The 12478-nt window shown below is 43.4% G+C and overlaps 1 protein-coding gene across 1 annotated transcript in view; it reads left to right on the forward strand.

Annotated features, from left to right (window-relative positions):
• Positions 1 to 4533: 4533 nt before the first annotated feature.
• Positions 4534 to 12478, forward strand: part of Ndnf (neuron derived neurotrophic factor) — a 42505-nt gene continuing 34560 nt past the window's right edge. The window contains exon 1 of the mRNA XM_048416307.3: positions 4534 to 5033. The gene's annotated coding sequence lies outside the window, so the exon portion shown is untranslated. The remainder of the gene's footprint in view (positions 5034 to 12478) is intronic.

Consider the following 12478-nt stretch of genomic DNA (forward strand, 5'->3'; position numbering starts at 1 on the left):
TAAATGTGGCTGGCTAAATAGTGCATATTCTATTTAATATTGCATAATGCCCAAGTCTTCAAAACATACAGAGAATATATGAAATATGAAAATACAATGCCACTGATTTTATTTTTTGAGAAATGAAGCATTTGATGACCCATTTTTTTGAGAAAACAAGTATATTTATAAGTGCAAACCCTGATTTTCAGAATGGATGTTTGTATGCATTTCTACTAAAAATGTCTTCACTTAGTACTTAAAGCTTTTCTCATATAGACCCAGGCCTGTGTTTAAGGGACAGAATCAATAAATCACTTTAGTATCTTGCAGACTTTCTTCCTAATGGAAATTTAGACTAATTCCTGAGTTATGGGCTGGTTTGAGCACTCCACCCATCTTGTACAATTGATCAGGCAGACTTGGCTGCCTACATAGTTCCGTCGTGGGAATGGACTCTCAGAGAAGTAGTAGACTTCCCTTTTGTATCTGCAGGAGTCCCTGCCCACCTGATTTTCCTCAATCTCATTTACGCCAGGCCTGGTGACTCATGGATGAAAAAAATGACAAATGTTACAAAAATTTATTCTTCATAATTTTCTTTCCTCTAATGAATGGTCAGATAGTGAAACAAATGAGATCAAAGTCTCTATTCTGATGAATTTACTTTCTCTGCTATTTTCCAGATGTATACTTCACATGTGGACAATACAAAAGAGATGCCAGATCATCCAGGCATGTAGTAGACACAGAATCAGCACTATAACAGAGGGGTCGGAAATGCACACAGTTAAAGCAAAGACAGGTTTACGTTACAACACTGAAAAATTATGTTACACATGAAAAAAAAATGAGGCTAGATCCACATCTCTAGGCCCACACAAAAGTCAATTCAAAATGAAACAAAGACTTTAAAGTAAGACCCAAAACTTTAAAATTGCTAGGAGGCAAGACTTCAAGATATAGGCAAGGAATTTCTATAAAGGACTCCAATAGGCAGAAAATAATTCCAGGAATTAACAAATAGAATTAAATAAAATCAAGAAAATCTTCAGCACAACAGAAACTTATGAGCAAAGTAAACAGCCTACAGAATGGAAAAGAACTTTCCAAGCTTCACATTAGGCAGAGAACTAGTATGTAGTATATATAAGGAAGTGCAAAATCTAAACACCACAAAAACTCTAAGCACATGATCCAGTCAATAAATGTGATAATGACCTGAACATACAGTTCTTAAAGGGAGAATATAAATGGACAATAAATGTTTTAAAAGACATTTAGCATCCTTGAGCATAAGGAAATGCGTATCAAGACTGTGTTGAGTTTCCAACTCACACTAGTCAGAATATCTATCTTCAAAACAAACAAAAATAGAGTAAATGACAGTGAGTGCAGGAAAGAAGAACTCTATTCATCTCTGGTGAGAATGTAAACTTGTATAAAATGAAAGTCAGTATGGAGTTTCCTAAAACAAAACAGAACAACCTCCCCCCAAAAACAATGAACCAAACAGACAAACAAAAACAAAACCCTAAAACTAGTAAGGGCTGGATAAAGGAACTCAAGTAATGCCTTGACATACTTGCAGATAAAACACCCATTCAGATAAAAAAAATAAATAAAATTAAATCCTAAATAGTACCAGCTATACCACTCGAGTATGTACCCAAAGGATCCTGAGTCAACATACCGCAGAGATACTTGCATATCCATGTTTATTGATACACTTATCACAAGAGCCAAGGAGTAAAAACAGCCTAGTTGTCTAATAACAGATGTGAGGATAAAATGTGTACAATGAAATTTTATGCAGCCATAAGGAAAAATGAAATCATGACATTTACAGAAAAATATAGATGCAACTGGAAATCATTATGCTGAGCAAAATAAGCAGACTGGGAAAGAAAAATACTCTGCTTTCTCTCGTGTGTAGAACCTAGATCTGACATTCTTTATATGTATGGGTTTGTGTGTGTGTGTGTGTGTGTGTGTGTGTGTGTGTGTGTTTAGGCCACAAAACTAGAAAAGAAACCATGAGATAGTAGGAAGAGGTCTTAAGTGGAGAAGAGAGAGGGTGGTGGATAAGCTGTAGTAAAGAAATAAGAATGGATGAGGAAACAAGGAAGTAACAGGAAGAGAGAAGGCAGTGAGAAGACACCCGAGAGCAGAGTGAAATGGCACATGTGTATGGGGAGTGTCGCCACACACACCATGACCTTGGGGCCTGGAGAGGTGACCCGTGAGAGCAGAGTGAAATGGCACATGTGTATGGGGAATGTCAGCACAAACACCATGACCTTGGGGCCTGGAGAGGTGTTCCGTGGTTAAGAAGGCGTGCCACTTTTGCAGAGGACTTGGAGTTCGGTCCCCACTGTTCACATTGGGCATGCCCTAACTGCCAATAACTCCGGCTCCAGAAGTCCTCACACCATTTTCTGGTCTTCTCAAGGACTATACTTATGTGCATATCGACACACACACATCACTAAAAATTAAAAATTTTAAAGACTTTTAGAAATCAGTCTGCATGTTAAGCTAATTATTTTTAATGAAATCACACTCCAGTCAGATTATATTAATTTGTCTGCCGCATCCTAGAGCAGAGACCAGTCCCAAACTCCTTTCTTTACCAGTTGTGCTCATGCCTTTGGCTTTCTTTCTGGTCTCTATCTTTTTCTTTGCCAGGCTCTCTTTCCTCTCCCTAATTCTCTAACGTACACAATGCTGAATTCAGACATCACCAGCAGCCCAACTCCACACACATAAAGCAGAATATGTTACTATATATATATTCTATGTGCGTAAATATATGCATATATATTTCCTCATATTGCTTCTCTTGGTTAATGATACCATGACATGTCTTGTGCCACTCAAACAACTTAGAATCAGTATAAACCCTCTTCTTCCACCTCTCTTTACTTTAACTCCTTACTCACCCATCTGCAAATTCTAAATGTATTTGAAATGATCCCAGCCTCCCAGCTTCCTTGATTGAGACCTACTTTTGCTTCCTTCCACCTTGTGGACATCTTCTCACTGTTAACTCACTCCTATTTGTCTTCCAAAGGGGTATCAAAGAGTGACCTTTCTAGACGTGTACCCGATGACACAAGCCTTATGATCTGCCCTTGCCTAACACCTTTAATCATTGTCCAAACAGCAGTCACCTTCAGAAGTTCTGTCTCCACGTGCTCACTCTACCTGCAATGCAGCCACACCTAACTTCTCCCTGTTCCCAGGGTACCCGTGTACTTTGACACTTTCCTGACCTCTTCACAGCTCTTTGTGGAATGCTCTTCCCCTCCCTCGTCCTTATGTGCCTTAGGTCCTGCATCCTCCAGAGTTCTGCACTGAAACATGCACTGAGCACCCTCCAAGTTTTGCTGTTGTTGTTGTTTCGTGTGTTTTTTTTTGGCATTTACAAAACTATGCATGGCGTGGAAGCATTTCATATCCGCCGATGGTTGGAGTCTCCCGAGCCACAGAACTTTGCAAGATGGACTGGACTGCCTACTGTAAGATGTTTGGTTTTCAAAGGCATCTAACAGAAAGCTCATAGTTCTAAACTTGATTTCAGTAAGGTTGTCTTTCCCCTTATCTTTGCTTTGGTGACAATAGAAACAGACAAGAGTTTTCCATGTTTTCAATATTAACACTAAGAATTCATAGACACTATATTCTTAAAACTTAATACCCTAAAAGCCAGAAGAGACAGACACACAGAGAGAGAGAGAGAGTTGTTAGACTAGGTATTCAGCCACGAAAATGAGATTTCTATCACTCCATAACCATCCACCCCCACCTCACCCCCACACATGCCCAGGCTCAGGCCAGGTTGCCAATTAAATAATTCTTACCATAATTGCCTAGTGAACCTAATGACTTTACAATTTCTGCCCGGTCTCACTGGTCCTGTAGGGTCGTTTTTTTCAATTGTTAAAACAGCTGCTGAGTTTCAAGCCTGAGAGGCTGGGTTCCCAAAGCTCCCAAGTGAAGGCTGGGGCAGGCAGTCCGTGAAGAGTTGCATTCTGTGCTCAGCTTTCCTCCACCAACCTCCAGCCTCCTGAATTGAACCTTCTGTACCTAACCAAGCCCAGAGTTCCTCTCCATTGTGTTCCCTTGGCTTCTGGACAGTGAGACGGTCCCGTGTGCACGTCTGGCCAGGTCATACATCAGTACGGAGGTCTCAGACGCGCCTTCCCGCCTCCACCCCCACCCCTGTGGCAGGGACCTAAAGAGAGCAATGTGTCCTGTGTGCCCCCCGCCCTCCCCCGGGTTGTTGTGTGAGGAGATCTTGGTCGCTGGACCGGAATGTATGGGAGAGAGAGGCAGCGAGGGAACGTGTGTGTGTGTGTGTGTGTGTGTGTGTGTGTGTGTGTGTGTGTGTATGTGTGTTGCACGCTAGCGCGCGACGGGAGAGAGGGTGCGAGGCCCGTAGGGGGAGCGGCGGGCAGAGGGAGGCGGGGCGGCGGGCAGAGGCGGGCAGGCTGGGAGGGGCAGAGACTCAAGCTTCTGCAGTGACACTCGGAGCCAGCGCGCACTCCTTGCCCGGAGAGGCGAGAGAGCGGAGCTAAGCGAGCGGCGTAAGAGCAGCCCCTCTATCGCGGGTGCGCTGGGCTCTGCCTTAGCAGCCCGCGCCGGCGCTTAGCGAGCTCGCCGGTTCAGCAGCGCCAGCTCCGCGGGCGGGTTCAGCATCCTCCGGCCACTGGGCGCCCGCATCAGCTTGTGCTGCCTGCCCCGAGACCTCCGGCGGGGTGCCGCTGCCTGCACTACTTGCTGCAACTTTTGCAGTCGCGTGCGGCCGGCCTTCTGCCCGGCTTGGAAATTCGCAGCTCCCCCCACAAAGTTGAGATACTTGGGCAATCGAATTTGCTCTTTCATCTGCCTCTTCCTCAGCGTGCAGGTCCCCCTTGGTTCGTGAATCCTGGTGCTTGACATCTTGGTGGGATCCCGGGACGTGGACTTTCCCCGCACACCACATCCTCGGGAAGAGATAAATCAAACAAACTTTCCTCTTCCCGCTAGGAAAAACAAACAAGTTCTTTAAGGTAAGGAGCAAGAGCAAAGCAATCCTCTTTTCCCCGACGCCTTCGTGCGCGGGTCCAGATCTGGTCCGACCGCGTTTGCACTCATGGGCTGGTTCAGGGTCCCGGTTAAGGTGCGTCCTAACACAGGGATGGATGGGATCAGAAGTGCCTAGGACACGGACGTGGGTATCTCTCACTGGGCTTGTCCGGCCCTCCTGTGGCTTGGCCGCGGTGAGAGGCTTTAGGTAGGCAGGCGCACCTCTAGGGCTGGGGAGCTGGACACGCGGCGTCGGGATGGAGAGGGTCCACGGAACCGCTGGCTTTATCTTAGTCTTCCTGGACATTGAGTTTGGCCTGCTGCGGGTGGGCTTTTGCTTTCCTCCCCGGTTAAAGAACCTTCCCCCGACTCTAGTTCTGCGGGACTGGGTGTTGCGAGGTCCGGGGGCATCTGCGTGGGTCAGCAAAGCTTGAGGGACTCGCGGAGAGGAGCGTGGAGGCAAGCTCCCCACAGACGGTGATGGCGCTGCGGTGGTGGGGATCTTCTGGGACTTGCCCAAGAACCCCGCGCTCTCTCCTCATTTGTCCTCTGCCATGCAGGGCGGCATCCTTAGAGAAACTTCTTTAAGCTGGGTGGTCTGCGTCCCTCGCATACTTTACGCAGCAGAGCAGAGCAGAGCAGCTTCGGAGGTCAGGACACCCTCCCGCTGCAGCAGCCACCTTGTGTGGCGACCTCCCCAGTCTGTGTGCCCACGCGGGGAACGTTCTGGTCCCAGCCACCTTTCTCCTTGTCGCAGCGGTGGGGACTCTCCGGAGTCGGAATGCCAGCCTTCAGACCGGCTCCGCTCTTACCCGGCTCTTCGCAAACTGCTGGATTTGGGGCACCCTTTCTTTTTTGTCGCTCGCGGTTCGTTCCCACTCTTACCCTCTCCCTTGTCCCAGGCTGAAGTCTGAGAGTTCTCGAAGTAGATCGCTTCAACTGCACTAGGGTGGCCTAGTGTGACGAGGCCCTTTCTGGCCAGAGTATATCGAAGTGGTTCACCCCAATCCTCTATAGGTCACCGCCCTCCTCCTTGGCCCTCCAGAGCGCTGTCCATCTTTGCTCTGGGGATAATAAGCTCCCTGGAACCAAGATCTGGAGTGACAGAATGAACCTTAGAAAAAATTCTGGTTTTGATTAAAACAACAACAACAACAAAACAGAGAATTCTTTAAATAAATTGGGATGGTGATCTATTTACTTTTTGTCTTTTCGTCCTTAAATTACAGGAAATGATTTATTTGTTTATTTGCCCTGAGCTGCAGGTCTCCAACACACTGCTTTCTCATTCTTTCTGTACCCCCTCCTTTCACTTGCTTTGTGGTACTTTTTACGGTTTTTGGAGAAGAGGGTCTCCACTCCTCGCCATCTCCTCCCACCGGGTCCCTGAGTGTCTGTGAAAACTGGGGGAGTCATCCATGGAAATAAACAGGACCCCTACGCCATTCAGCACCCCCTCTTCAAGCAAGTAAAACCCTCCCTGGGCTCAATCACAGAAGTAGAGATAAAACAGATAAAGCCGCCCTCCCTCCCAAGGGAACTGTTGCTGAGGATTGCACGCCTTTGAATTGTGTTATTATCCTAAAAGGGTGATGGATGGATGCAAGATGCACCGCGCATACGGAGCAGAGTGTGCTGGGGGAGGTCAGCACTTACTATTATTCATTATTAAGTATTAAGAGTGCTAATAAGGCCATCACCCTAGCCGAAGTCTGTGTTTACAGGCACTTGGTTTTATGTCAGTCTCTTATTACAGTGGTTTCCGAAAGGACCGGCACCACAACTGTATTCATTCCCCACACTCATTCCACATATGGGACTAATCAACTGTCAAAAAGATACTGTCATTTTACCAGTTTAACTCGTGAACTTGGAGAGGGCTGCGGCCCTATGAAATGTCATTTTCATCACTTTGCCTTTTCAAAGTTTAAAAAACTTGGCAACATAATTAATTATGGTCCCAATTCCCATTTTCAATCTAAACCTGTATCCAGGATTATATTAAAATATCCCATCACCCATTCTCTAAAAGTGAGTTGTGAAATTACATTCCAATTTGGGGGATGGTAGAACAACTGGGAATGCCGGGCCCCCGAAGTAGGAGAGATTAATACTGTTTCAAATTTCTGTCAAAAACTCTTCTTCCGGGGGCTAGAGATGGCACCGAGGTTAAGAGCTTTTGATGCTCTTGCAAAGGGTATCAGTGCTGTTCCAGCACCCACAGCGATCAACTCACAGCTCGCTGCACGTCCAGCTGTGGCTGGCACCTGCACTTAAGTGCCCATGTGTTCACACGTGTGTGCACATAAACACACACACATGCACAAAAGTTAAAATAAATACAATTTGAGAACTTCTTTTTCCATTATAGAGAGTTATTACCCATTTCTTCTTTGCAGGGCTCTTTAGTGACTGTCCTTAATCTTCACCATACACTTGAGACTTAGCAGCTTGAAGCTTTCTCTGTATTCCTATTTCCATTTTTATGTCAGGGCCCCTTACTAATTAAACTTTTATGTCAAAGACTCAGGCTCATGGCAGCAACACTTTTTTAATTAGTAACTATCGTAAAAAAAAAAAAAAGCTAGAACTCTGTAATGGGTCCAAATTGCTATGAGTTATATGTGGTTTAAGTTATGCATTTATTCCAGCAGAAGCAAAAACATCTTTTAATCATTTTCACATCCAGTTTTTAATCTCTGAAGATGTAACAAAACGTATAATTTTAAACCATCCTGGTATGAACAATGAAGTCTCACCCTTAGTTTATTTGTCCTGGGTCTTAGAATCCATGTACTAAGGTATGAATCTCAGAGAGACAAAACTCACGTCATAACTTTGCTATATGGTGCAGAAAACTGCAACATCCCCAGGAGCCAAAACAGGTTGGTCTTTGTGTACCTGAGATTTTTAAGTGACTTTCTGAACTTGGCCCTTTTGACTTTAGATTTTCTCACATGGGTTTATCACCCAGACACTGCCTGTTTTGCGGGAAAGCGTGTATTTGAAAGCTCTAACAAATTATTGGAAATGAAAGAAGAGTATCCAGTATTGAATTCTTAGCGGTTCTAGTCCGGCTACTCAGAGATCAAAATGCCCTATTTGAAAGTTGACTATCACACACACAGACACACACACATACACACACACACACACACACACACTGACTATCACACACACACTCATTGTGACTAGAATGGAAGCTTTCAAGTTGATGCAGGGGCAGATTAGGAGTGATTATCAGAAGACATGAGCAGTATGTGATTCCCACATAGTTGCACAGATTCTATTATTTTAGTGTCTTGTCCTTGGTTTTCTTGTGATGAGGTGGTTGATACTTTCCCATAAGTATTGTTATCCCCCCCCATTCTCTTGATGTCTGGTTTCATAACTGAACCGACAGAAGCACGCAGTTAAGGAATCATCCTTTCCAACCCCTAGGAAGATCAGATATGGCACAACCAACACAAAACCATTCCACCTGATCCTTGAAATAGTTTCTATGATCTCTAAGAATTTAATTTGGAACAGTTATTTGGAAAAATATAATTTATCCATCCTCTGTCGGCTCATTCCCTTGCCTGTAGCCTCAGCATAGCTGAGTTGTTGAAAAGCTGACAACACAAAACATGTGCTTTAAAACTGATCTTAAAGCACAACTCTGCTAGTATTTAAATACCAGCCCTCCCCGGCCCGAAAAAAAACCCTCTGTATTAAGGCTAGAGAGATAGATCAGTGACCAAGAGCAATTGTTGCTCTTGCAGAGGACCTGAGTTCAGTTGCCAGAATTCACCTAGTGGTTTGCAATGGTCTATAAGCTGAGGTCCAGGGAATCCAGTGCTGTCTTTTGACCTCCGAGGGCAGGAACCATGTGTCTGGTGCATATACATATACACAGGCAAAACACTCATGCACATAAAATAAAATAAATACATCTTTTTAAAATGCTATGCGTTTTATTCCTTATCATCTATGTATCCTATATATTACAAGAGATAAAAAATAATAAAATGACAAGCTTCTTTGTTGGTTTCCAACTAGGAATAAAAGTAAATACAGTAGTTTGTGATATCACACAGTGGTACGCAGACCATAACTTCAGAAAACAGGGCACATAGTGTATTTGTGCATATTTGTGTGCCTCTCGACACTTCTGAGATGTCACCTGGCACTTGTCCAGGGTTGCTCAAAGAGATCTGTTGCAAGCTGCTTACCTCTTAACTTCCAAACCTAGAGAGGCCATACCTATGCCTTTCCTCTTCCTTTGCAGTTTAATGAAAAACTGCGAAGAACAACTCCACCAGTTTCAATCTTCTGAAATATTTTAAAAACATAAATTGTATAGATAACATAAATGCTCCATATAAAATCTTCTTGTGTTGTATTTTACAGTTTAAGAGTAGAACATTTGATGGGTGTGCAGTAAGGGCAGCATAGCTCTGTGAACTCATCCCTTTGTGAGGAGGAAAAAGGTCTGACCACAGAGTAGCTGAACCCTGGGCGCTGCTACAATGTCCTTGCTGTCAAGGAACTCAGTGAGCTGAATCCCATCGAGGCTCCCTTTAAAGTCCCCAGTTCTCAGCACTGTAACAAGAACATAGAGAGTTGCAGGGTTCGATCTTGTTAGTCTTTCCATCATTTGGAAACTGACTTTAACTTGTTTGGTGAATGCACTGAGTTTTTCAGTTGTCATTTTTCCTTTTGCAAATTTGGATGACACATACCAAGTATAACTTGGTAATTATGACAAAATCCTAATAGACAAAGAGTGAGATTCGGATCACTGGCAAAGGTATTTACGTGTTTTGCTATTTATTGGCGGCAGGTATGTGGGAAAGAGTGCTAACTTAAAAACATTTTGTTTAGGATTGGCCGATCTTTCCAGCTTAGATGCTGCAAGTGTCAAGAGACTGTAGAAAGTGAATAGTTACAGTTTATAGAACACTGTGGTAAAACACGATCCACAGCCAGTTTATACATCACGAGATGGCGACGATGACTCCCCGGAGTTGCCTTGGCTGTCCTAGAACTGGCTCATAAACTCATAAGCACATGAAGCATACAGACAGGGCCAAGTAGAACATTACACATTTTATTCCAGGAATAAAATATACTTCATATTATCATACATGTAAATCCACACAATATAAGCATGCACGATCCATCTTAATGTTAAAATGCACCTAAAAGCACATAGTAAGTAGAGTTTCTCTTCTGTAGATGCAGGAGTATATGCTTGCATGTCTTCACAGAGTTCTAAATGCTATGTGCCACTTGGTGTCACTCAGAATATAAGTTCATCAGAATTCATTATCAAAAGCTTTAAATTTGGATAGATTCTGACATTTGTGGGCCAAGTCATTGAAGAGCCATGTATTGGCACAGCAAGGACAAAGATGAGGGACAGGAGTTGCCTCCCCAGCCAGGCACCTGGTTTCATTTTTATCCCGCTGCTTCCTTCCATAAGCATTACTGGTGGTTGTTCAGTGTCCAAAGTGATTTGTAGAAATCTGCTTTGAAAACTTAAATTTTTAATGGAGAAATGAAGCTGCCTCTTAAATAGAAGCTAAAAACCAACACTAGCCGTGTTGGCGGCAAGATTCCATGCTAGCAAATGAGCTAAAATGTGGTGACATGAGGAGAATCTCCTGCCCAGTTGGGATGAAGGAGGGACTGACATGAAATCGACTTTTATATTAATTTAAAAATAATCTTATTGTTCAGGGTCCTCTATAAATACAAAAATGAACGAGCAGTAACAGTAAAATCATGCCAGCTAGGATCTTAAAGAGACAGATAAAGCCAAACAGAAAGGAGACATATTAATACAGAATATGTATGTGTATATGCATAAATACATACGCATGCATGTCTTAAAGCGCTCTCTCTCTCTCTCTCTCTCTCTCTCTCTCTCTCTCTCTCTCTCTCTCTCTTCTCTCTCTCTGGTGGGGATGACAGACCTGGAGGAGAGCTAATACTAATTTTTTCTTCAGTTTCCTCTTCTAGTTATTCTGTCTCTGGTATAGGGCTGGCTTTGTAGGTCACACATAGAAATACAATGGCCTCAGGTTTCATTGATGCCCTCAGGAAATTAAAACAGTATATTCTGATCACAGTTTCTCTTCCCTCATCATGTCCCAGATCCTCCCACCTCTGCACTCATCTAACTCTCTCCCTTTAGGAAACAAAGAGGCAAATAAAAAACAAATCAGAAGAATTAAACAAAACAACTAAACAAACAGGAAAAAAACATGTACAAAGTATGAGAAGCACACATGCATACACACGCTCCATAAAAACACAAAACTGGAAACCACATTACGAAGTGAAAATATATATTAGCCGTAAGTAAAAAGATTCCCCCCAAAAGCATGATGAGACAAAACATCTCCAAAAAAATATAACTTTTATTTCATTTTGTGTTGTTCATTTGCTGCTGGGCATGGGGCTGGCTCTTAAGTGTGGTTTGTATACCCAGAGAGACTCCATTAGAGAAAACTGTTTTGGCTTGTGTTTGTTTATTTTGTTTGTGAACAGTTGTCAAACTGCAGATAGCTCTGGTTAGGGATAAGAGCTGTGTCCACTTTCCTTCCATTTCTGGGATGCCATGTGTCTTGGACCTGTGCAGGCCCTGTGCATGCTGCCACAGTCTCTGGGCTCCTATGTGTATCAGTCCTGTTGTCGAGAAGACACTGTTTCTTTGGTCTCTTCCATCCCAACTGGCTGTTACAATCCTTCTTCCTTCTTTCCTACAGAGTTCCCTGAGCCCCGAGTTTTGAGTGCATTTCCTCCTGCATTTCCATTTTATACTTGCCTTACAAATTTGTCTTTGCAGGTTGCTCTGTTGTAAATTTGAGACAAAATGTTCTGATGTGAATTAGATGAGACAAATAACCTGCAAGGTTAGGTCCAGTGGATATTCGCATTTCAGAACTAGAGTTTTAAGTATAGTGAAAGACATAAATGCTCTTTCCAACCATGGATGTAGAGGCTTCCAGAGTCTATAAAACCCAGCGACTCACAGCCCGGGATAATGTCAGCTTGATAAAGGAGATGTCACCACCTCCTAATATGAAAATTAAATGACGAAGATTGATTTAAATTTGTTTTTATCTATAAGGAAAGAAACCTTGTGTACACGTACAAATGCGTGAAGACACTCGGCATGTCAGGTAGCCACTCCAAAGTTTCTGACCTTTCTAAGTGAAAGCAAGAGGCAAGATAGTGATTTGTAATCAGCCCTGTCCACAATCCATCCTTGAAACAGACCAGGGTACGTTTGAAATGCACAATGGTTTCTACTAAAGGTAATGACGATATCCAGTTCACTGTGGGGTATTACTGTAAAAACAAACAAACAAACAAACAAAAACCAAAAAAACCCACCATATGTACTACAGCACATGTATAATGCAATGTTCTAGATTGC

Source organism: Myodes glareolus, chromosome 6, assembly GCF_982192425.1.
Source record: "Myodes glareolus chromosome 6, mMyoGla1.1, whole genome shotgun sequence".
In the NCBI taxonomy this organism is placed as follows: Eukaryota; Metazoa; Chordata; class Mammalia; order Rodentia; family Cricetidae; genus Myodes; species Myodes glareolus.